The following is a 25,733-nucleotide window of genomic DNA, read 5'->3' on the forward strand; positions in this document are numbered from 1 at the left end:
TGTCACACCTGGGGTGACAGTACAGGATATCGGCCCCACTAAGGGGATCAGATCTCTCTCTCCTGTCTGAAGGGAGGGCAGAGCAGCCCCCAAGGTCCCATCTCCCCTGACTGAGCCAGTAACTGTCTGTGATGGTTCATTCCCCAGCTCTCTGGCAGTGCCCAGAGGTGTCAGAAATCTCCCAACCTGGGTCATTGATGGGGGGTGGGGGTGGGAGGGGAGTGTCACCCTGAGTTGCAGCATTCCAGGGCTTGTCCCTGGGGAGCTGAGTGTGACCTGGCTCAGGAGGGGCAGGGAGCTGGGGCTGCTGTGGCTGGGCAGGAAACAAACAGGCCCCAAACTCGGTGTGTTTAAAATGTCACTTTTTCTGGTGGGGGGCAGGAGGACTGACTCATGATTTCTGAATGATTTGGGATTGATAAGACTACATCCAACCCTCAACCCCAGCACAGAAATGTTTCTGTATGCCTTACCTTCTGCCAGTTGGGATTGGGGGGCTTCTCATTGGGGAATGGGGGAGCAGCCTGTATCCCTCCAGAAAAAGAGACGGCTTACTTCATGTGTGGCTGGTGACAATTTGTTAGTTACACAGGGTAACTAACATGTACTACTGTAAAAATATAGTAGAGACAAGGCACTTCAGTCTTACTGAAAGGCAAAGTAGGTGAGGTCAGCAACACTATGCCTCCACCCCAAAGGAGTAACAGAATAATTCATGTAAAATATCTATTGATTTGGCAGTACAAAACAGTAAACTTGTCAGTATGAAGAACATCACTGAAACATATCATAGCAGAGCTAGGTATCATACCTAACAGCTCTAACAGTGAAGTGTGCCAATAGAAATGTAAACAGTTCCATAGAAAAATCTACATCAAGGTGTGCAGCAAATGAAGTAATAGAAGAGGGATAGCATATGCTTCAGTGTTTGCAGGATGGGGAAATTGCTTACACAAATAAGGAAGTTTAATTAATTTTCAATGAAGGCAAGTGGGGGAGGTCTGAAATAGCAGTGGCTGTTATAGGAGTGTACAAATATTTGCGGTATGGGTGTATTGGGGGAAAAAAGAACGGCAAAAGTATGAGAGTAGGCCCAGATCCACAAAAGGTACTTAGGTCCTAACTGCCAGTGAAGTTAGGAGCCTAAATATTTCTGTGAGTCTGGCCCACGTGCCCCCTAAAGGCTCAGGAACAAAGAGAAATAGAAAGAACTCAAAATTATGTATTTCTTTTTAAATTCTTCATGTTAAGTGTACAACTCATGCTTTTTGAATTATTGTGGGTATCAATCTACACTGGCACTGTAGATCTGTGTTCAATAAAAATTACAGTAGAAACTTGCCTTTGAGAAGTGTAACGTTGCACACCATAATGCTCTATGGGAATATGCTTATGAATGTATATATGACATAACTGGAATATGTTTTATGCTACATATGTCATATAACATATCTCTGTAAAGGTTATGATCTACTGAATATATTCATCCCATTTGTATGCATGTATCATTTTTGTATTCGAAGTTATGAATATTGGCTATGTACTTTTTAAATTTTAAATAGCCTCAGTGAAGCAGTTGGTCAGCTTCCTGAGAAAAGATTATTCTCAGTAAGTGGCCAATCAAGAAACACTTAAGCCAACAATGAACTTGAAGATGCCAATCCATATCTGAGCTTTCCCAGGAATGTGGCCTGGCTGGTAAGGAACTTCAGTCATGCATGGACATGTGACCTACCCATGTGACTCCAAAACTCCATCTTGTAGCTGGGATTGTACACAGGGGGAGGGAGGGGTGTACACCCACAAGATGAAGTCTATTTAAGCCCCTGGAAACCCCTCCATTTTGTCTTCAGCTGGCTCAAGAGATAGCCTCTCCACCCCCAAAGGATACCTGAAAGAAACTGGAACAAAGGACAGTAACTATGGGGGTTTGAGTGATTGCTGGACCCAGAGTAGAAGGAGACTAGTCTGTAAAAGAAGCTTACTGGAACATCTCTGAGGGTGTTTTCATTTGTAATCACTTTCTTACTGTATTAGGCATAGATTTACGTGTTTTATTTTATTTTGTTTGGTAATTTACTGTGTTCTGTCTGTTACTACTTGGAACCACTTAAATCCTACTTTCTGTATTTAATAAAATCACTTTTCACTTATTAATTAACCCAGAGTATGTGTTAATACCTGGGGGAGAGGGGGTAAACAGCTGTGCATATCTCTCTATCAGTGTTAAAGAGGGCGAACAATTTATGAATTTATCCTGTATAAGCTTTATACAGGGTAAAACAGATTTATTTGGGGTTTGGACCCCATTGGGAGTTGGGCATCTGAGTGTTGGAGACAGGAACACTTCTTAAGCTGTTTCAGTTAATCCTGTAGTTTGGGGGGACATTGTTCAGGCCAGGCTAGCGTGTCTGACTCAGACCAGGCAGGGAAAGCTGGGGCAGAAATAGTCTCAACACGTCAGCTGGCAGTTCCCAAGGGGCTTTCTGTGATCTAACCTGTCACAAGAAGGATTTTGTATGAGACCATAGACTGCCCTTAGTGAATCTTTGGGAACCAAGTTCTACACACAGGTGATGTGAAAAAGCACTAAATTTCTTGATTGAGAGGTTTGTCACTTGAGAAAGACGATCCCTCTTGGGGAATCAAGTGAAAATGAAGATGTTTTGAAGTCAGTCTTGAAGTCACGTGTTCCAAAAGAATAAATTTGTTCTATACACACACACATTCATATATAAAAAAAACAAAAAATAGAACAAACAATTGCAAATTACAAAATCATGATAAAATAGGCAGTGTCACACTAGACACTTTGAAATGTCATTGCTAAAACTACTAGCAACTATTAATATTTTCAATTATTATTTGCTGTCAAAATATAAATTAAATAGCACAATGACATCCATCTGCTCAGTATTAACAAAGTTAGATGCTGAAGAGTTAGGAATAATAAGAATAACTTTTTAAAAACTAAACAATTAAAAGGAGCAAAACTACATTTACAGTGAATGAGAAAAAAGGCAGTACAATTCAGGGAAACAAAACAAGACACTTGGGAACTGCAATGAGGCTTTATGCACACAAACTTATAATGGACTCTTTTAAAAACTAAAAACCTGTATGACAATTATATTTTCACTGGGGTAGCAGAGTATGTAACATATTTCATCGAATCAAGTTTCCTTTAGCAGCTCAGTACACCATTTCAGCTAGGGAAGAGCTGCTTTGTCCAGGTATTGGGAAGCACTGGGGATTTAAGAACACAGCCCTGGGAAGCAGGTGCTGAGATACACTGTCCTGAAGAGTGGGAGGAGGAGAAAAAAGATCCTCTGCCCCCTAACCTCTATTTTTTGCAAACATTGTAGTTGGTTCACTCCCTCTGGGGTAACTTTTATCCCACCTGTCCCTCCCTATCCCGGATCTCCCTTCTACCAGTCTGGCAGCACATCTCGCACACCCGCCTTCTTATCCCTGGCTTCTATCCCCTGCCCCTGATTCTACCCCTTGGCCCCTCTCCTTCCCTTACACCAGCTCTTTAACCTCCAGTTTGGCCCCTGGACAGACAGTGCCCATCCCTCCCCTCTGATTTGCCCCCCTATCCCCATGAGCAGCTGGGAGCAGGTGGTCACCCCAAGGGAGGCAGAGCGAGGGCAGCAGCTCTAGCAACTGTTAATGAGCATCTGGAGTTGACAGGGGCATGTTTAGTCCCAGCAAAGTGTCCCATTGTGTTGGGGACCCCTATGGGTACATACACCACTCACTGCCTTGGCTCAGGGTCTCCCCTCCAGGCTGAGGAGTGTTTTCTCAGCAACAGCTCAATTCCCCATGTAACCCTTCTGCTAGATGGAGTTGGCAGCAACCAGGTCCAGGTTCAATATCTAGGGCCCTGTCTACACTGGCAAATTTATGCTCAGTAAAGCAACTTTGAGTGCTGTAACTCCTGAGGTATACGCACTGCCAAGCCACTTAGTGCGCAGAAATTGCACAGTTGCAGTGCTCTATAAAAACCACCTCGAGGAGAGGCATACAGCTTTCTGCGCCATGCCTATAGCGCTGGGATGCCAGTGTAGACACCGTGGTGATTACAGCACTGCGATTGGCCTCAGGGAGGTGTCCACAATGCCTATTCTCACATCTCTGGCCATCGCTTTGAACTCTATTGCCCTGCCCTCAGGTGACCAACTGTCAGCCCCACCCCATACATTCCTTTGCAAATTTGAAAGTCCCCTTCCTGTTTGCTCAATGATGTATGCAGTGGTCTCAGCGCATCTTTTCAGGTGGCCATGCCTGCTCCATGCACCAGGCAATCCCCCCCCTTGGTGCAATGCCGAGCTGCTGGACCTCATCGGCATTTGGGGAGAGACGGCTGTCCAGTCCCAGCTGTGCTCCAGCATTGGAATTTTGATATCTATGGACAGATTTCTGAATAGATGACAGAAAAGGGCCATGACCGGGACACATTGCAGTGCAGGGTCAAAGTGATGGGGCTGCAGAATGCCTACCGCAAGGCGTGGGAGGCAAACCGCCGTTCCGGTGCTGCGCCCATGAGCTGCTTGTCCTACAAGGAGCTGGACGCGATACTTGGTGGTGACCCCACCTCCACTGCGAAGTCCCTTGTGGATACTTCGTTGGCTTCGTTGCCAGTTGGACCAAGCCAGGAGGAGGCAATCTTGGATGAACAGGGGAGGGGGAACCAGAGGCAGTGGATGACTTGGAGGCCAGAGATGCATGCAGTCAAGAGCTCTTTTCTATCCTGGAGGAGCCTAGCCAGTCACAGCTGGCAGATATTGGCGAAGCGCAAACAGGAGAGGAGGCCCCTGGTAAGTGGATCTGATCCAGCAGAGAGGCTAACAGAGGGAGTTTGCCTGGGATCTGCCTGAGAGGAGGTACGATAAGGGCTGCATTAAGGAGGCTGTGTTGGTGAGTATCTGAGTGTCTGTTGTGGGGACAGTTTGACAGTTTGACCGTGTGCTTGATTGGTGGTTTGAAAAGTGTGAATTGGGAGTGCTTTGTTCCAGGTGAGCCTTGAGTTGGCCTGACTGTTATAAAAAGCCAGTCAGCTGTGAACCAGCTGAGCGGCGAACAGCAGAAAGGTTAACAGAGGGAGTTTGCCTGGGAGTTCACCTGGGGAGAGCCCACTGAGGCTTACATCTTGCCAACTTCTCTGAGTAGTTACTACAACTCCTGTGGAATCTTGTAGAAGGAAGGTAATATGGAAGGGGAGTGTTCAGCTGTTGTGACCTGCACTGGATGTGCCATGTTTGTCTTTCTTCCACAGGACAGAAGCGACTTTGTCTGTACAAAGTGCAAGCTGATCTCCATATTGGAAGAGAAGGTTCAAGGTCTGGAGCAACAGGTATCAACCCTGTATTGCATAAGAGAAACTGAAGATTTCCTGGACAGACGTCAGGATATGCTTCTATGGACACAATGTTCTGAAGATTCAGAGCAGGCTGCACAGCGGGGACAGGAGGACGGTGAAGAAATTTGGCAGCATGTGACCTCCAGAAGAAGAAAGGGGAGCGTCCATGTACCAGCAATGCAGATACAGGTAAGTAACCATTTTCATGTTCTCTCCACAGGTACTAATGCGGAGAGTAGACTAGATGATGCATCTGAGGGAAGGGAACAAAAGGAGACTCCGCCTATTGGAAGGCATAAGATGCATTGTCCTAGCGTTGGGGGTTCCACGACCACCGTTCCCAAGAGAAGGAGGTGGGTGGTCATGGACTCTTTCCTCTGGGGGACTGAGTCATCTATTTGCCGCCCTGACAGGGAAAACCGAGAAGTCTGCTGCTTGCCAGGAGCTAGGATTCACGATGTGACAGAGAGACTGCTGAGACTCATCAAGCCCTTGGATCGCTACCCCTTTCTGCTTCTCCACATGGGCACCAATGATACTGCCAAGAATGACCTTGAGTGGATCACTGCAGACTACATGGCTCTGGGAAGAAGAATAAAGGAGTTTGAGGTGCAAGTGGTGTTCTCATCTATCCTCCCCATGGAAGGAAAAGGCCTGAGTAGAGACCATCGAATCGTGGAAGTCAACGAATGGCTACGCAGGTGGTGTCGGAGAGAAGGCTTTGGATTCTTTGACCATGGGATGGTGTTCCAAGAAGGAGGAATGCTAGGCATAGATGGGCTCCACCTAATGAAGAGAGGGAAGAGCATCTTCGCAAGCAGGCTGGCTAACCTAGTGAGGAGGGCTTTAAACTAGGTTCACTGGGAGAAGGAGACCAAAGCCCTGAGGTAGGTGGGGAAGTGGGATACTGGGAGGAAGTACAAGGAGGAGCGCGCGAGAGGGGAGGGCTCCTGCCTCATACTGAGAAAGAGGGATGATCAGAGAGTTATCTCAAGTGTCTATATACAAATGCAAGAAGCCTGGGAAACAAGCAGGGAGAACTGGAAGTCCTGGCACAGTCAAGGAATTATGATGTGATTGGAATAACTTGGTGGGATAACTCACATGACTGGAGTACTGTCATGGATGAATATAAACTGTTCAGGAAGGACAGGCAGGGCAGAAAAAGTAGGGGAGTTGCATTGTATGTAAGGGAGCAGTATGACTGCTCAGAACTCCGGTTTGAAACTGAAGAAAAACCTGAGAGTCTCTGGATTAAGTTTAGAAGTGTGAGCAACAAGGGTGATGTCATGGTGGGAGTCTGCTATAGACCACCGGACCAGGGGGATGAGGTGGACGAGGCTTTCTTCTGGCAACTCACAGAAGTTACTAGATCGCAGGCCCTGGTTCTCATGGGAGACTTCAATCATCTGATAACTGCTGGGAGAGCAATACAGCAGTGCACAGACAATCCAGGAAGTTTTTGGAAAGTGTAGGGGAGAATTTCCTGGTGCAAGTGCTGGAGGAACCAACTAGGGGAAGAGCTCTTCTTGACCTGCTGCTCACAAACTAGGAAGAATTAGTAGGGGAAGCAAAAGTGGATGGGAACCTGGGAGGCAGTGACCATGAGATGGTCGAGTTCAGGATCCTGACACAGGGAAGAAAGGAGAGCAGCAGAATACGGACCCTGGACTTCAGAAAAGCAGACTTTGACTCCCTCAGGGAACTGATGGGCAGGATCCCCTGGGAGAATAACATGAGGGGGAAAGGAGTCCAGGAGAGCTGGCTGTATTTTAAAGACTCCTTATTGAGGTTACAGGGACAAACCATCCCGATGTGTAGAAAGAAGAGTAAATATGGCAGGCGACCAGCTTGGCTTAACAGTGAAATCCTTGCTGACCTTAAACCCAAAAAAGAAGCTTACAAGAAGTGGAAGACTGGACAAATGACCAGGTAAGAGTATAAAAATATTGCTCGGGCATGCAGGCGTGAAATCAGGAAGGCCAAATCACACCTGGAGTTGCAGCTAGCAAGAGATGTTAAGAGTAACAAGAAGGGTTTCTTCAGGTATGTTAGCAACAAGAAGAAAGTCAAGGAAAGTGTGGGCCCCTTACTGAATGAGGGAGGCAACCTAGTGACAGAGGATGTGGAAAAACCTAATGTACTCAATGCTTTTTTTGCCTCTGTCTTCACAAACAAGGTCAGTTCCAAGACTACTGCACTGGGCAGCACAGCATGGGGAGGAGGTGACCAGCCCTCTGTGGAGAAAGAAGTGGTTCGGGACTATTTAGAAAAGCTGGACGAGCACAAGTCCATGGGGCTGGATGCGCTGCATCCGAGAGTGCTAAAGGAGTTGGTGGATGTGATTGCAGAGCCATTGGCCATTATCTTTGAAAACTCATGGCGATCGGGGGATGTCCCGGACAACTGAAAAAAGGCTAATGTAGTGCCCATCTTTAAAAAAAGGGAAGAAGGAGGATCCTGGGAACTACAGGGCAGTCAGCCTCACCTCAGTCCCTGGAAAAATCATGGAGTAGGTCCTCAAGGAATCAATTCTGAAGCACTTAGAGGAGAGGAAAGTGATCAGGAACAGTCAGCATGGATTCACCAAGGGCAAGTCATGCCTGACTAATCTAATTGCCTTCTATGATGAGATAACTGGCTCTGTGGATGAGGGGAAAGCAGTGAACGTGTTGTTCCTTGACTTTAGCAAAGCTTTTGACAGGGTCTCCCACAGTATTCTTGCCAGCAAGTTAAAGACGTATGGCTGGATGAATGGATTATAAGGTGGATAGAAAGTTGGCTAGATTGTCGGGCTCAACGGGTGGTGATCAATGGCTCCATGTCTAGTTGGCAGCTGGTATCAAGTGGAGTGCCCCAAGGGTTGGTCTTTGGGCTGGTTTTGTTCAATATCTTCATAAATGATCTGGAGGATGGTATGGATTTCACCCTCAGCAAGTTTGCAGATGACACTAAACTGGGAGGTGAGGTAGATACGCTGGAGGGTGGGAATAGGATACAGAGGGACCTAGACAAATTAGAGGATTGGGCCAAAAGAAATCTGATGAGGTTCAACAAGGACAAGTGCAGGGTCCTGCACTTAGGATGGAAGAATCCCAGGCACCGCTACAGATTAGGGACCGAATGGCTAGGCATCAGTTCTGCAGAAAAGGACCTAGGGGTTACAGTGGACAAGAAGCTGGATATGAGTCAACAGTGTGCCTTTGTTGCCAAGAAGGCCAATGGCATTTTGGGCTGTATAAGTAGGGGCATTGCCAGCAGATCGAGGGACGTGATCATTCCCCTCTATTCAACATTGGTGAGGCCTCATCTGGAGTACTGTGTCCAGTTTTCGGCCCCATACTACAAGAAGGATGTGGAAAAATTGGAAAACATCCAGCGGAGGGCAACAAAAATGATTAGGGGGCTGGAACACATGACTTATGAGGAGAGGCTGAGGGAACTGGCATTGTTTAGTCTGCGGAAGAGAAGAATGAGGAGGGATTTGATAGCTGCTTTCAACTACCTGAAAGGGGGTTCCAAAGAGGATGGATCTAGACTGTTCTCAGTGGTAGTAGATGACAGAACAAGGAGTAATGGTCTCAAGTTGCAGTGGGGGAGGTGTAGGTTGGATATTAGGAAAAACTTTTTCACTAGGAGGGTGGTGAAACACCGGAATGTGTTACCTAGGGAGGTGGTGGAATCTCTTTCCTTAGAGGTTTTTAAGGTCAAGCTTGACAAAGCCCTGGCTGGGATGATTTAGTTGGGGATTGGTCCTGCTTTGAGCAGGGGGTTGGACTAGATGACTTCCTGAAGTCCCTTCCATCCCTGATATTCTATGATTCTGTGATTCTATGATTTTGGGAATTGCTGAAGCGAATTGTTGGGGGCAGGAGGGTTGCAGGAATCAGGCTTGTCTCCTCCCTCATGTCTAGTTTGAGCAGCAGAACAGGCTGTTGATACACTCCCTCAACTCGTGGGAATCTCTCTCAGAGATCTTCAGGAAACTCTCATGGAGATACTGGGCAATCTGCTCCCGCAGTTTCCTCGGCAGAGCTGCTTTGTTTCTTGCCCCATTAACAGTAACTTTCCCGGGCCACTGTGCTGTCACAGGGGGGACAGGACCATAGCTGCACACAGGCTAGCCGCATATGGGCCAGGGTTCCCTGCTCACCCTCAGCAGTGACATATCTTCCAAAATGATCATCTCCTGTGGAAAGTGTGGGACAGGAATGATTATCAGCCCCCCCCCTACAGTGCTGGCTCTCCCCAAGTGCCCAAGAGCCACATGCTCAGTGTACAGCAGGGACCAGGGACAGTGATTTACCCAGCACCTGTGGCTACTTACCATTTTGGGGGTCTTATGGCTAACGTGTTCTTGCCTGGGGTCAGCCAGTTAGTGTCAGGTGTGTGAGTACTGGCTATGTTTTAAAGCACTGAAACGGTGTTGTCTGTGTAGCAAACAATACTGCTTCTGTAAAATGTTGCATTTAAACTTCGCAGAGATGACCTTGGGAGGCCAGCCTCCCTTACTGGCGGCAGAACGGTTGCGAAGAATTTGAAAGCGGTGAAGAAGAAGTAAGGAGAACTTTATGTGTGAGGTTATGATTCACTCCGCCATCGAGAAAAAGGAATTGAAGGAGTGGCGGGACAGTGAAAAGAGGGAACAAAAGGAGAACGTAGAATACCAGAAAGAAGCCACAGAGTAGCTCTTAATAGTTATGGAGCGCCAAGCGAGCACGCTCCAGGCGATACTAGTTCTTCAAACCAAGCAGCTTCACGCCCGCCCTCCCCTGCAGCCACTGTCGCAAAACTCTTTCCCATGCGTGCAGCCCCGCCCCCCACCATACTCTTATCAACCTCCTGGCTCCACTCTCTACCCACAGCATTCCACTCCTCCCTCCTCACAGTCCAGCAGTGTAAACTCCCAATACCCACTGCACTCAAAATCCATCCATCTGCAGTTTGGCCCTGATGAAGTACAGCACCCGCTGCATCATACTCCAAAGGAGAAGGTTGGGTATGATCCCTGGACATACACAAATCTGTAGTCATCCTGGGACCGCTCCTCCTCTTGAGACAATTCCCTATTCTATTCCCCAATCCCCCTTCCTGCTGATGAATTTTTTCCTTTGACTCTCTCTTCTGGTTGTTGTCTTTCAATAAAAGAATTGTGTTTGTTTGAAAGCAATCTTTATTCTATTAAGTGAAAGCAAAAAGAGTACTGCAAAGCAACATACATACAGCTATGTGTGATAGACCCAGGCCAGTTGGGTACAGCAGAGTAGCCTTATTGGGATCCAGGAAGTGGGAGGGTGAAGTGCCCACTGCTAAAGGATCCCCCCCAGCCTAAGAGGGGGATCCACAGGACCTGGACACCAAATAAATATGGAGGACATCTAATGAAATAACAGGGACAGGAGTGTGGTCAAAGGGTAAAATGAAGGGAACCGGACGGGAGCACTGAGCACAGAGCCCCAGACAGTGCCCACTGCTCCTCAAGGGTGCCAAGGGAGTCAGTGGGCACCGCCCAGAGGAATTCTGCCCGGATATGTGACTGGACAGAGGATCAGAAATAGGCCCCACAGTCACAGGAGACTCCATCGGCCAACCTCCTCACTCTCGTTTTATAGATGGCCACTTTAGCTAGGACCAGGAGGAGGTTGACCAGGAGGTCCTGCAACTTTGTGGGGCCACAGATAGGGAGTACATAAATAAGAAGGTGAGGGGAAAAGTGCAACCAACAGTGTAACAAGATATTTGTGAGGAGCCGGAATAGGGGCTGCAGCCTGGCACACTCCAGTATATATATGCCAGAGTTTCCCTCATGCCGCAAAAGGGGCAGGTGTCTGGGATGGGGTGAACAGCACCAAGTACATGTCCGTGCTCACAGCTCCATGAAGGAACAGGCAACTGATATCCCTGGTGGGCCTCGGGACCAAGGTGGAGTATAGGCTGGCCCACCGGGGCTCCCCAACCTCCAGAGGTGGCAGGAGGTCCCACCATTTTGTATCGGGGAGGGACGCAAAAGTGAGGATGTGAAGGTTGTGGAGCACGAGCGTGTATAGATGTTTCCTTGGTGAGGTCTGGAAGCAGACTGGCTGCAGCTCGTGCAGCCGGATCACGATGAAGGGGCGGGAGAGTCGGTTGGGTCCACGGGGCAGGGGCCCAATGAAAAGGTCCAGAGGGCCTGGGGTGGAGGGTGGCTGGGGTGCACCCTCGTGCAGGACCCGGTCGAGGTAAACCCGAGCAGCGGGCAGCAAAGAGTCCCTCACCTCCTGAAGTACGTGCCGGAGAGTACGCGGTCTGGAGAGCCCCATGCGCTGAGCGAGCATCAGGGGATCCAGCCAGTCTCTCTAGTCGTAGTCCAGGAGGTCTCCAACTCTTGTGACTTCTGCCAGGACCAACCTCTGGTGCGCTGAGGGGGACTCTGCCACCTGCACGTGGAGCTAGGGGTTGTGTAGCAGGGGCTCCACAAGGAGATCTGCCCCCTCAGTGGCCGCCATGGACCTGGTCGTTGAAAAGAGTTTCCAGGTCCGGAGGAGGTCCTGGTAGAAGATCGGCAGCCCTGAGAGGTCTCGTGGAAGACCTCTTGGATGGAGATAAAGGAGCTGCCGGTCGTATCGGAGCCCTCGGAAGCGGCGCAGGAAGGCGTGCGCCAGTATGCTCCACGCCGGACTACCTGCACCATAAAGGAGCCTCTGCAGGGCCTGGAAGTGGAAGACATGGACCTGAGTGTGCCGACACTTCAGGCCCTGCCCTCCCTCCTCCAGGGGTAGATGGAGAATCCCTGCAGGGACCCAGTGCAGTCCTGACCAAAAGAACTCCAGAATCGGTGTCCGGAAGTTGGCCAGGAAACCTGGGTCCGGGACCAGGGTGTTGAGCTGGTACCAGAGCATGGACAGGACTAGTTGATTAAGCACCAGCGCTCTCCCTCAAAGGGAGAGGCACCAGAGTAGTCCTGTCCATCTCCGGAGCCGCTCTATCACCCTGCCCTCCAAATCATGCCAGTTCTCCGGCGGAGAGGGATGCATGGCAGAAAGGTAAATGCCGAGATAGATCAGCGGACCCACGCTCCACTGGATGGTCTGAAGTGTGGGTGGGAGGGAGCTCGCCTGCCAGCCGTCCCTGACCACCAGGCCAGAGCTCTTGACCCAGTTGACCCGGGCGGAGGAGGCTGCTGAATAGATGGCCTGGCAAGCCTCCACCCATGCCAAGTGGCCTGGGTCCTGGACCACGAGGAGGACGTCGTTGGCATACGCCAACAGGACCAGCCGCAGCTCCGGCTCCCACAGCACCAACCCCATCAACCTCCTACGGAGGAGACAGAAGAAGGGCTCAATCACCAGAGCGTACAGCTGGCCCAAGAGCGGGCACCCCTGCCGTACTCCTCGCCCGAAGCTGACTGGTTCTGTCAGGGTCCAGTTGAGCCTGACCAGACACTCTGCAGAGGCGTACAGCTCCCGGAGAAAACCCACAAACTGGGGTCCGAAGCCAAACGCTTGCAGAGTGCTCAGGAGATACCCGTGGTCCACCCTGTTGAATGCTTTCTACTGATCCAAGGACAGGAGGGCGAATGAAAGACCATCCCCACACCTGAGTTCCAAGAGGTCCCAGACCAGATACAGGTTGTCAAGAATGCTGCGGCCTGGGATGGTGAAGGTCTGGTCTGGGTGGACTACATCCGCCAGCATGGAGCCTAGCCACAGCGAGAAGACTTTTGCTACGACTTTGTAGTCCGTGCTGAGGAGCGAGACGGGATGCCAATTACATAAATCGTGGAGGTCCCCCTTCTTCAGCAATAAGGCGAGCATGGCTCGCCTGCATGAAAGAGGGAGGACCCTGCTCTGCAAAGCCTCAGCCTAGATGGTTACTAGGTCTGGGCCGAGGACGTCCCAGAACACGCGATAGAACTCCACGGTCAGCCCGTCCATGCCCGGACATTTATTGGTGGGCATGGGACTGAGGGCTTCTGAGAACTCAGCCAGAGTGAGAGGCAGCTCTAGCTGGTCTCAGTTGCCCGCGCTGATCGTAGGAAGCTCCTCCCAGAGCACTCTGCAAGCGTTAGGATCAGTCGGATCTGGGGAGCAAAGGCTTGCGTAGAAGGTTCTCACCCTCCCGCACATCTCCACCAGGTCCGTGAGGGGGGTGCTTTTCTCTGTCAGAAGGTAGGTGACAAGCTTCTTGGCCCCCCTCCTTTTCTCCAGGGCGTAGAAGAAACGGGAGCCATGATCCATCTTCTGAAGGAAACAGATGCGGGATCGAACAAAGGTGCCCCGGGCCCGATGATCTTCGAGGGCCCAGAGCTCCTTCCGCTTCTCCCGGCATGCTCTGCAGAGGGGCGGATCCTTGGGGCTGGCAGCCAGATGCCTCTCCAGCTCTGAGACCTCCTGTTCCAACTGCTCTATCGCCACGTCTCTCCATTGGCTGGTGCCCTGGGTGTAGTCACAGCAGAAAAGCTAGGCGTGCACCTTCCCCAGGTCCCACCACCGCCGCGCTGAGGGAAAGGCATGCCGCTGTCCTCTCCAGGCCAGCCAGAATTCCCGGAAGGATGCCAGGAAGCGCACATCCTCCAACAAGCTGTTGTTGAAATGCCAATAGGCCAGCCTCGGCCTCTACGCAAAGAAGCCATCACGGTGGCTAGATGATGATCAGAGAACGGGGCCGGCCGGATGCTGGAGGAGTGGGCCCATGAAAGGTGATAAATAGATGGGGTCCAACCGGGAGTGGCGCGACCGATGGGCCTCCACCCGGACAAAGGTGAATGTTGAAATGTCATCCGGGTGGTGGTCGAGCCAGATGTCCACCAGGGAGTGATGTTCGACTATCTCCCGGAGGACATCCGCGGTGGCTGGGCACTGCTCCGTACCCGAGCGGTCCCGTTCCTCGAGGGTGGTGTTAAAGTCCCTGCCAAGGACCAGGCATTTATGAGGATCCAAGGTGCCAAGGAAGGCGGACGCCTGCTGGTAGAAACGCAGCCGCTCTGGGCCCGATGTCGGGGCATAGATGTTAACGAGATTGACCACGAGCCCCTCCATACAGACCCGGAGGTGCAGCAGGTGGCCCGGCACAGCCTTGGAGACCCCCAGCACCTCGGGCCGTAGGTTGGGGGAGCAGAGAGTCGTCACTCCAGCTGTATGAACTGTAAGATGGCTAAAGTAGACCCTGCCCCCCATTCCAGCTGCCAGCAGTCTTCGGCAGCCGGATCCGTATGGGTCTCCTGCATGAAAACCACAGAGTACCCCCCTCCCGATGGAAGGAGAGCACCTGGGACCTGCAGACACCCATCCTATAGCCCCAGGTGTTCAATGTTGCAATGATGATTGGTGCCATGAGGAGGGCTGGAGGGGGGGATCCTTGCAGTTAGGGAAGCTCGCGGCCCCCATTGGGCCATGCAGAAAACTGTGACCTACCCCGTAGGTGAGCAATGAGTCACGGAAGCCGCAGACCCGCTGGTAGACTGCGGCAGTCTGCTTCCTGGTCCTTTTACCCTCCTGCATAAGGGCCCTTGCGGCCCGGAAGATTTGGTGAAAGTCCCCCCATCGCTGGAGAGCAAGCTGTATCTTGTTGCGGGAGCCGCGGACGTCTTCAAGAAAGTCCCGCAACTCCTCTTGCAGTGCATGGGGGGATGGGATTACTGACTCCTGACCATCCTCTGGCGGGATCCGTGACACAGCCCTGTGGCCCACCGAGATGGCAGGCAAGGGGCGGACCCCTGATGTGGCACCCGATGGGCTGGCGCCACGTGGCCCGCCTCGAACCTTGGGTCAATAGGGGGCGGCGGAGGGAAGATAGCAGCCCCTAGTGGGTCGGGACAGGGAAACACAAAGGCCATTTCCTGGGGGTCGTCTACTGGAAAGGGGAAGGAGACAGCCATGGGGCGGCAATAACATCACAGGAGGTGGTGAGTTTAGGAACAGGGTCAGCATCAGGGGCAGAGGTGAGATTCCTGGCTCCAGAAGCCAAGCAACTGGGTGGTGGCACTTCCCGGTCAGGCTCAAGGGTTCGGAGGTTGGGGAGGGGGTTCTCACTGATGCCGGGTGCAGGCTTTACGGTGGGTTTGGCAGCCACAGCATCAGGAGATGGACTCTCTTCTGTAGGGCCCTCGCCCGGGAGGGAGGTCGATTGCTCCACACCAACGAGGGGTGCCCCTGGTGGCTCGGGTCCTGGCCGCAGGGCACTGGCCGTTGCCTCAACAAATTTGGTGGCCATCAGCAGGGTGCCTTCTGCAGCTGGGTTGGTGTAAGAATCCAGGGGCTCCTCGGAGATAGGAATGGTAAGGGGAGGGAGCATGGAGAAAGGGCAGTCGGAGTGAGGTCTCCTAGATCGAGGCCCGCTGGCAAAGGGTCGTCCTCCCCCTGGGTGACTGGGGTCAGACGCAGGGCCTCGATCTCCTCATATATGGAGGGGAGATCGCCTTCCACCACCTCGGGGCTCTCCCCGCCGGCATCCGAAGCAATGGTCACCTCGGGGCTCACAGAGGCTTCAGATGATACCAGGACAGGAGGGGCTCCATCGGGGGCCTTGGAGGGGAGGGACTCCCATGGAGGGGCTATATGACCCACCAGTGCTGCCATGTCTTCCCCAGCCGGCACCAGTGGATGGAACACACCTGTGGGCAAAGTGGAAGGCTCGGCCTCAGTGCCCCCTTTCTGCTCTTCCGGGGGGCCTCCGCATCTGATAGAAGGAGTGGGGCTCAAGCCTTCTGCTTGCTCTGCTTCCCCTGTACGAGGGCCCAGCCCTCCATGGCATCATCTTGGGGCTGGCTAGCAGGAGTCAGGTCAGGGAGTAGGGGCGATGGCTCAAGGACTCGGGGGGGGGGGGAACGGTGGGGTTAACTTGAAATCATTTTGAGATCAATTTGAGATTTTTTGAACAAGAAGCACAGATTTTAAAAGGAATTTTTTTCCCTTTGGGCTGCTGGAAAGCCAGTTTTAAGCTGAAACCAGTTATAGTTTGTTTTTCCTCTGCTTGGGGCCCAGAGCAGAGACAAAAGGGAATTGTCTTTTGTGAGCTGGAGTTTTCTCTACCTAAAGGCAGGGTAGTTAACCTCCTGCAGGGAAATTCATAAGTCTTCACAGACCTGAAGATGTTTTTTTTTTTCCTAAGAGCAACTAGAGGGGTTTTCTGCCTATTTGCCTGGAGACAAAGGTGTTGGGTTTTTTTTAAGGATTTTTCTGTAGGCTGACAATCACTATCAGAGAACGTAGGTATCCGGACAGCACAGCAAAATTTTACAAGCCAAGCTTTTTTTTTGTTTTCTTTCTAACTCTCGGGTGTAAAGTTAGTTAAAAACAGAGAGGTTAGGATGACAGACTGCACTGTTCAACAGAAGCCGGAATTAACCAGATTTGAGGCTGAGGAAAGACAAAAGGAACATGAAAGATGGGTAGAACTCAAACAGATGGATGAACAAGCGGCCAAAGAAAAAGAAATGGAGGCTGCACACAGGAGAGCTATGGAGGCAAGGGACAAAGAACTGGAGGAGAAGGAAAAAGAGAGGAAGCATGCGGAGGAGGAAAAGGAAAAAGAGAAGAAGCATGCACTGGAGATGGAGAAGGCAAAGGCTCAGCAGAATATACCAACAAACCCTAGAAATCCTTCTCCAGGTACCACTTCCCATCCCAGAAAGTTCCCCACCTACAAGGCAGGTGATGATACTGAGGCCTTCTTAGAAAACTTTGAAAGGGCCTGCCTTGGGTACAGCATCTCTACAGACCAATACATGGTAGAGCTGAGGCCGCCGCTCAGTGGACTCTTAGCTGAGGTGGCGGCTGAAATGCCTAAGGAACCATGAACAAGTATGAACTGTTTAAAACCAAGGTGAGAGTCAGAATGGGGCTAACGCCCGAGCATTCCCATCAGCGGTTCAGAGCCCTAAGGTGGAAACCAGACGTGTCATTTACCCGACATGCCTACCACATTGTGAAACATTGGGATGCCTGGATATCAGGAACAAGTGTTAAATCTCCAGAAGATTTGCCCTTCCTAATGCAAATGGAGCAGTTCTTAGAGGGTGTTCCTGAGGAAATAGAAAGATACATCCTAGATGGGAAGCCCAAAACTGTAATCGAGGTGGGGGAGATTGGAGCCAAATGGGTGGAGGTGGCAGAGAAGAAAAAAACTGGTCGCAGTTGGAGCGGATACCAGAAGGGACAACCTCAGACCACACCCTACTACCGGGGGCTGCCCAAGGCCCCACCTACCCCCCAAGGAACCCTCCAGACACCTTATCGTCCTGCCACACCGTTCTCCAGTAACTCTCCTCGCCCCTCGTCAGCTGGACAATGTTTTAAATGTAACGAGCCGGGGCATGTAAAGGCCAACTGCTCCAAGAACCCCAACAGATTACAGTTCATTGCACTGGAATCACCCCAGAGGTCCTCAGGCCCAGATACCTTTCAGATACCCTCGGAGCAGAGGGAAACTGTGAGTGTGGGCAGGAAGAATGCATGGAGCGACACCAGGGCACAAGTGTCGGCTATCCATGCTTCTTTAGTGGACCCCAATTTAATCAACCCAGAGATCCAAGTCACAATTCAACCCTTCAAGTCAAACTCTTTCAATTTGCCTACAGCCAAGTTGCCTGTCCAGTACAAGGGCTGGTCAGGAACGTGGACTTTTGCAGTCTATGATGATTATCCCATCCCCATGCTGTTGGGGGAAGACTTGGCCAATCGTGTGAAGCTAGCCAGGAGGGTGGGAATGGTCACCCGCAGCCAGACTAAATAAGCCGTCACGCCTAGCTCTGTTCCAGAAACTTCTACCAGGACCCGGTCAGAGGTGATGGACCCGGACCCCAGGCCAATGTCTGCAACAGCAGTAGTGGATCCAGTCCTAGAGACCCAGACAGAGCCAGTCCCAGAACCAGAACCAGCGGAACAACTAGCACCAGACCCATTGCCAGCACTGAACCCAGTACTTGCAACCCCAACACCAGGGGGCCCCACTGAACCTGAACCGGCAGCAGCCAATAACCCTACACAAGAGGCTCAGCTGGAGCCTGAACCCCAACGTAGTGCACCAGCGGAGAGCGGTTCACAGTCAACAAAAACAGCCCCATCCCCTATATTGCTTCCAGAGGGACCAAGCATAGGTCCACAATCCAATGAGGAACTGATGTCTCCAGCATCAAGGGAGCAGTTCCAGATTGAACCGGAAGCAGATGAAAGCCTCTAGAGAGCTTGGATGGTGGCACGGAGCAACCAACCACCTCTCAGCTCTTCTAATCAATCCAGGTTTGTTGTAGAAAGAGGACTTTTATACAAGGAAACTCTTTCTGGTGGACTCCAAGAAGATTGGCATCCTCAGAGACAGTAGTTCCAACTAAGTATCGGATCAAGCTCTTGAGCTTAGCCCACGATCATCCTAGTGGCCATGCTGGGGTGAACAGGACCAAAGACAGTTTGGGGAGGTCATTCCACTGGGAGGGAATGGGCAAGGATGTTTCTACCTATGTCCGGTCTTGTGAGGTATGCCAAAGAGTGGGAAAACCCCAAGACCAGGTCAAAGCCCCTCTCCAGCCACTCCCCATCATTGAAATTCCATTTCATCAAGTAGCTGTGGATATTCTGGGTCCTTTTCCGAAAAAGACACCCAGAGGAAAGCAGTACATACTGACTTTCATGGATTTTGCCACACGATGGCCGGAAACAGTAGCTCTAAGCAACACCAGCGTTAAAAGTGTGTGCCAGGCACTAGCAGACATTTTTGCTAGGGTAGGTTGGCCTTCCAACATCCTCACAGATGCAGGAACTAATTTCCTGGCAGGAACTATGGAAAGCCTTTGGGAAGCTCATGGGGTAAATCACTTGGTTGCCACTCCTTACCACCATCAAACAAATGGTATGGTGGAGAAGTTTAATGGAACTTTGGAGGCCATGATATGTAAATTCGTAAATGAGCACTCCAATGATTGGGACCTAGTGTTGCAGCAGTTGCTCTTTGCTTACAGAGCTGTACCCCATCCCAGTTTAGGGTTTTCACCATTTGAACTTGTATATGGCCGCGAGGTTAAGGGGCCATTACAGTTGGTGAAGCAGCAATGGGAGGGGTTTACACCTTCTCCTGGAACTAACATTCTGGACTTTGTAACCAACCTACAAAACACGCTGCGAACCTCTATAGCCCTTGCTAAAGAAAACCTACAGGATGCTCAAAAAGAGCAAAAAAGCCTGGTATGTTAAACATGCCAGAGAGCGTTCTTTCAAAATAGGGGACCAGGTAATAGTTCTAAAGGTGCTCCAGGCCTATAAAATGGAAGCATCGTAGGAAGGGCCATTCAAAGTCCAGGAGCTCCTGGGAGCTGTTAATTATCTCATAGCATTCCTCACCTCCAACCGAAAGCCTAAGGTATACCATATTAATTCTCTGAAGCCCTTTTATTCCAGAGAATTAAAGGTTTGTCAGTTTACAGCCCAGGGAGGAGATGATGCTGAGTGGCCTGAAGGTGTCTACTATGAAGGGAAATGTGCTGGTGGCATGGAAGAGATGAACCTCTCCATGACCCTCGGGCATATTGCAGCGACAGCAGGTCAAGGAGCTGTGCACTAGCCCCAACATTCTCAGCCACCCCAGGACTGACTGACTGGGCATACCACTCCATTGACACAGGTAATGCTCACCCAATTAAAGTCCAACCTTACCGGGTGTCTCCTCAAGCTAAAACTGCTATAGAATGGGAGATCCAGGATATGTTACAGATGGGTGTAATCCGCCCCTCTGGCAGTGCATGGGCATCTCCAGTGGTTCTAGTTCCCAAACCAGATCGGGAGATACATTTTTGCGTGGACTACTGTAAGCTAAATGCTGTAATTCGCCCAGACAACTATCCAATGCCACGCACAGATGAATTATTAGAGAAACTAGGACAGGCCCAGTTCATCTCTACCTTGGACTTAACCAAGGGGTACTGGCAGGTACCACTAGATGAATCCGCCAAGGAAAGGTCAGCCTTCACCACACATGCGGGGCTGTATGAATTTAATGTACTCCCTTTCGGGCTGCAGAATGCACCCGCCACCTTCCAAAGACTTGTAGATGGTCTCCTAGCGTGATTACGAGAACATGCAGTCACCTACCTTGATGATGTGGCATATTTTTGGATTCCTGGGCAGAACACCTGGAACATCTACAAAAAGTCTTGGAACGCATAAGGGGGGCAGGACTAACTGTTAAGGCTAAGAAGTGTCAAATAGGCCTACACAGAGTGATTTACCTTGGACACCAGGTGGGTCAAGGAACTATCAACCCCCTACAGGGCAAAGTGGATGCTGTCCAAAAGTGGTCTGTCCCAAAGTCAAAGAAACAGGTTCAATCCTTCTTAGGCTTGGCTGGTTATTACAGATGATTTGTACCGCAATACAGCCAAATCGCCGCCCCACTGACAGACCTAACCAAAAAGAAACAGCCAAATGCCGTTCAGTGGACCGAAGAGTGTCAGAAGGCCTTTAACCATCTTAAAGTGACACTCATGTCTGACCCTGTACTAAGGGCCCCAGACTTTGACAAACGGTTCCTAGTAACCACAGATGCGTCCGAGCGTGGTGTGGGAGCAGTTTTAATGCAGGAAGGACCGGATCAAGAATTCCACCCTGTAGTGTTTCTCAGCAAGAAGCTGTCTGAGAGGGAAAGCAACTGGTCAGTCAGTGAAAAAGAATGTTACGCCATTGTCTACATTCTGGAAAAGCTACGCCTATACGTTTGGGGACGGCGTTTCCACCTGCAAACCGACCATGCTGCCCTAAAGTGGCTTCATACCGCCACAGGAAATAACAAAAAACTTATTTGGTGGAGTTTAGCTTTCCAAGATTTTGATTTCAACATCCAACACATCTCAGGAGCTTCTAACAAAGTGGCTGATGCACTCTCCCGAGAAAGTTTCGCAGAATCAACTGGTTAAAATCGCTCTTGAGATGTGGAAAATGTGGTTAGGCTTTATATACTTGGTAGTATTTAGAGGTGCATGTGTCTTATTAACTCTGTTTTTTCCTAGAGCTCCAGGAAGAAATCCCAGCCAGTGTTTCACCCTATCTGTGATTTGGGGGGCGTGTCATAAATATAAAGAGAAGGGTAAACACCTTTAAAATCCCTCCTGGCCAGAGGGTTTAATCCTGTAAAGTGTTAAGAAGCTAGGATAACCTCACTGGAACCTGACCAAAATGACCAATGAGGAGACAAGATACTTTCAAAAGCTGGAGGGAGGGAGAAACAAAGTCTCTCTCTGTCTGTGTGTGTGATGCTTTTGCCGGGAATAGAACATGAATGGAGTCTTAGAACTTAGTAAGTAACCTAGCTAGATATGTGTTAGATTCTGTTTGTTTAAATGGCTGAGAAAATAAGCTGTGCTGAATGGAATGGATATTCCTGTTTTTGTGACTTTTTGTAACTTTCGGTTTTGCCTAGAGGGATTCTCTATGTTTTGAATCTAATTACCCTGTAAGGTATTTACCATCCTGATTTTTACAGAGGTGATTCTTTTATTTTTTCTTTAATTAAAATTCTTCTTTTAAGAACCTGATTGCTTTTTTCATTGTTCTTAAGATCCAAGGGTTTGGGTCTGTGTTCACCTATGTAAGTTGGTGAGGATTTTTATCAAGCCTTCTCCAGGAAAGGGGGTATAGGGTTTGGGGAGGATTTTGGGGGGAAAGACGTTTCCAAGCGGGCTCTTTCCCGATTATATATCTGTTAGACGCTTGGTGGTGGCAGCAATAAAGTCCAAGGGAAAAAGGAAAATAGTTTGTGCCTTGGGGAAGTTTTAACCTAAGCTGGTAAAAATAAGCTTAGGAGGTTTTCATGCAGGTCCCCACATCTGTACCCTAGAGTTCAGAGTGGGGAAGGAACCTTGACATGTCTCATCAGTCATTGGGAGTTTAACCCAGAATTCCAATGGGCAGAGGAGACTGCCCATTGGTTGGATGTGTGGGAAGAACATCTCCCTACAGAAGAAATTAACACAACAGAAATGGGGCTTCTTTGTTCTATTTGCAACTTTGAATAAGACACAATTATTGCCCCCAACATCTGGCGTTTTGCTGACCAGGCATATCTTAACAAAAGCAAGATTATCTTTGGTTTTGCTGCTTTCCCTTAGCTAATCACTATTTGCTAGGCCTCTGACCTCTTGACCAAATTCTGGACTTTGGGCCTGTATACAAATCCATACACCAGGTTATTACATCAGCAATGGACTTTAACCCTTCAATTACAGCATTGGCGGTTCAGTCCTGATGTTCCCCTGGCATGCAGAAAGCAACTGTTTGATTCCTGGCCAGGGCAGTGTTGAGCTTTAGTGACAAGACGTTTTAGTAAAAACAAATCCACTATAGAAGAGGGGTTTTTGTTTGTTTTGCCTTTTTTCTTCTTTAAATTTCTCTGATTGTTGCTGTGACATTGCACTCTATATGATTTTATGGAAATATGCTTATGAATGTATATATGACATAACTGGAATATGTTTTATGCTACATATGCCATATAACATATCTCCGTAAAGGTTATGATCTACTGAATCTATTCATCCTATTTGTATGCATGTATCATTTTTGTATTCAAAGTTATTAATATTAGCTGTAAGAAAAAGAGTACTTGTGGCACCTTAGAGACTAACAAATTTATTAGAGCATAAGCTTTCGTGAGCTACAGCTCACTTCCTCTAATGCATTTGGTGGAAAAAACAGAGGAGAGATTTATATACACACACACACAGAGAACATGAAACAATGGGTTTATCATACACACTGTAAGGAGAGTGATCACTTAAGATAAGCCATCACCAACAGCAGGGGGGGGAAGGAGGAAAACCTTTCATGGTGACAAGCAAGGTAGGCTAATTCCAGCAGTTAACAAGAATATCAGAGGAACAGTGGGGGGTGGGGTGGGAGGGAGAAATACCATGGAGAAATAGTTTTACTTTGTGTAATGACTCATCCATTCCCAGTCTCTATTCAAGCCTAAGTTAATTGTATCCAGTTTGCAAATTAATTCCAATTCAGCAGTCATAGAATCATAGAATCATAGAATCATAGAATATCAGGGTTGGAAGGGACCCCAGAAGGTCATCTAGTCCAACCCCCTGCTCAAAGCAGGACCAAGTCCCAGTTAAATCATCCCAGCCAGGGCTTTGTCAAGCCTGACCTTAAAAACCTCTAAGGAAGGAGATTCTACCACCTCCCTAGGTAACGCATTCCAGTGTTTCACCACCCTCTTAGTGAAAAAGTTTTTCCTAATATCCAATCTAAACCTCCCCCATTGCAACTTGAGACCATTACTCCTCGTTCTGTCATCTGCTACCATTGAGAACAGTCTAGAGCCATCCTCTTTGAAACCCCCTTTCAGGTAGTTGAAAGCAGCTATCAAATCCCCCCTCATTCTTCTCTTCTGCAGACTAAACAATCCCAGCTCCCTCAGCCTCTCCTCATAAGTCATGTGCTCTAGACCCCTAATCATTTTCGTTGCCCTTCGTTGTACTCTTTCCAATTTATCCACATCCTTCCTGTAGTGTGGGGCCCAAAACTGGACACAGTACTCCAGATGAGGCCTCACCAGTGTCGAATAGAGGGGAACGATCACGTCCCTCGATCTGCTCGCTCGTTGGAGTCTGTTTTTGAAGCTTTTTTGTTGAAGTATAGCCACTCTTAGGTCTGTGATCGAGTGACCAGAGAGATTGAAGTGTTCTCCAACTGGTTTTTGAATGTTATAATTCTTGACGTCTGATTTGTGTCCAGCACTCCCAGATATCTTTGAGACACCACTGACTTCCTGAGGAAACTACAGTCCATTGGTGATCTTCCTAAAAACACCATCCTAGCCACTATGGATGTAGAAGCCCTCTACACCAACATTCCACACAAAGATGGACTACAAGCCGTCAGGAACAGTATCCCCAATACTGTCACGGCTAACCTGGTGGCTGAACTTTGTGACTTTGTCCTTACCCATAACTATTTCACATTTGGTGACAATGTATACCTTCAAATCAGCGGCACTGCAATGGGTACCCGCATGGCCCCACAGTATGCCAACATTTTTATGGCTGACTTAGAACAACGCTTCCTCAGCTCTCGTCCCCTAATGCCCCTACTCTACTTGCGCTACATTGATGACATCTTCATCATCTGGACCCATGGAAAAGAAGCTCTTGAGGAATTCCACCATGATTTCAACAATTTCCATCCCACCATCAACCTCAGCCTGGACCAGTCCACACAAGAGATCCACTTCCTGGACACTACGGTGCTAATAAGCGATGGTCACATAAACACCACCCTATATCGGAAACCTACTGATCGCTATTCCTACCTACATGCCTCTAGCTTTCATCCAGATCATACCACTCGATCCATTGTCTACAGCCAAGCGCTACGATATAACCGCATTTGCTCCAACCCCTCAGACAGAGACAAACACCTACAAGATCTCTATCATGCATTCCTACAACTACAATACCCACCTGCTGAAGTGAAGAAACCGATTGACAGAGCCAGAAGAGTACCCAGAAGTCACCTACTACAGGACAGACCCAACAAAGAAAACAACAGAACGCCACTAGCCATCACCTTCAGCCCCCAACTAAAACCTCTCCAACGCATCATCAAGGATGTACAACCTATCCTGAAGGATGACCCATCACTCTCACAGATCTTGGGAGACAGACCAGTCCTTGCTTACAGACAGCCCCCCAATCTGAAGCAAATACTCACCAGCAACCACACACCACACAACAGAACCACTAACCCAGGAACCTATCCTTGCAACAAAGCCCGTTGCCAACTCTGTCCACATATCTATTCAGGGGATACCATCATAGGGCCTAATCACATCAGCCACACTATCAGAGGCTCGTTCACCTGCGCATCTACCAATGTGATATATGCCATCATGTGCCAGCAATGCCCCTCTGCCATGTACATTGGCCAAACTGGACAGTCTCTACGTAAAAGAATGAATGGACACAAATCAGACGTCAAGAATTATAACATTCAAAAACCAGTTGGAGAACACTTCAATCTCTCTGGTCACTCGATCACAGACCTAAGAGTGGCTATACTTCAACAAAAAAGCTTCAAAAACAGACTCCAACGAGAGACTGCTGAATTGGAATTAATTTGCAAACTGGATACAATTAACTTAGGCTTGAATAGAGACTGGGAATGGATGAGTCATTACACAAAGTAAAACTATTTCCCCATGGTATTTCTCCCTCCCACCTCACCCCCCACTGTTCCTCTGATATTCTTGTTAACTGCTGGAATTAGCCTACCTTGCTTGTCACCATGAAAGGTTTTCCTCCTTCCCCTCCCCCCCCGCTGCTGGTGATGGCTTATCTTAAGTGATCACTCTCCTTACAGTGTGTATGATAAACCTATTGTTTCATGTTCTCTGTGTGTGTGTA

The sequence above is a fragment of the Dermochelys coriacea genome, chromosome 7, assembly GCF_009764565.3.
Source record: "Dermochelys coriacea isolate rDerCor1 chromosome 7, rDerCor1.pri.v4, whole genome shotgun sequence".
NCBI classification, from domain to species: domain Eukaryota; kingdom Metazoa; phylum Chordata; order Testudines; family Dermochelyidae; genus Dermochelys; species Dermochelys coriacea.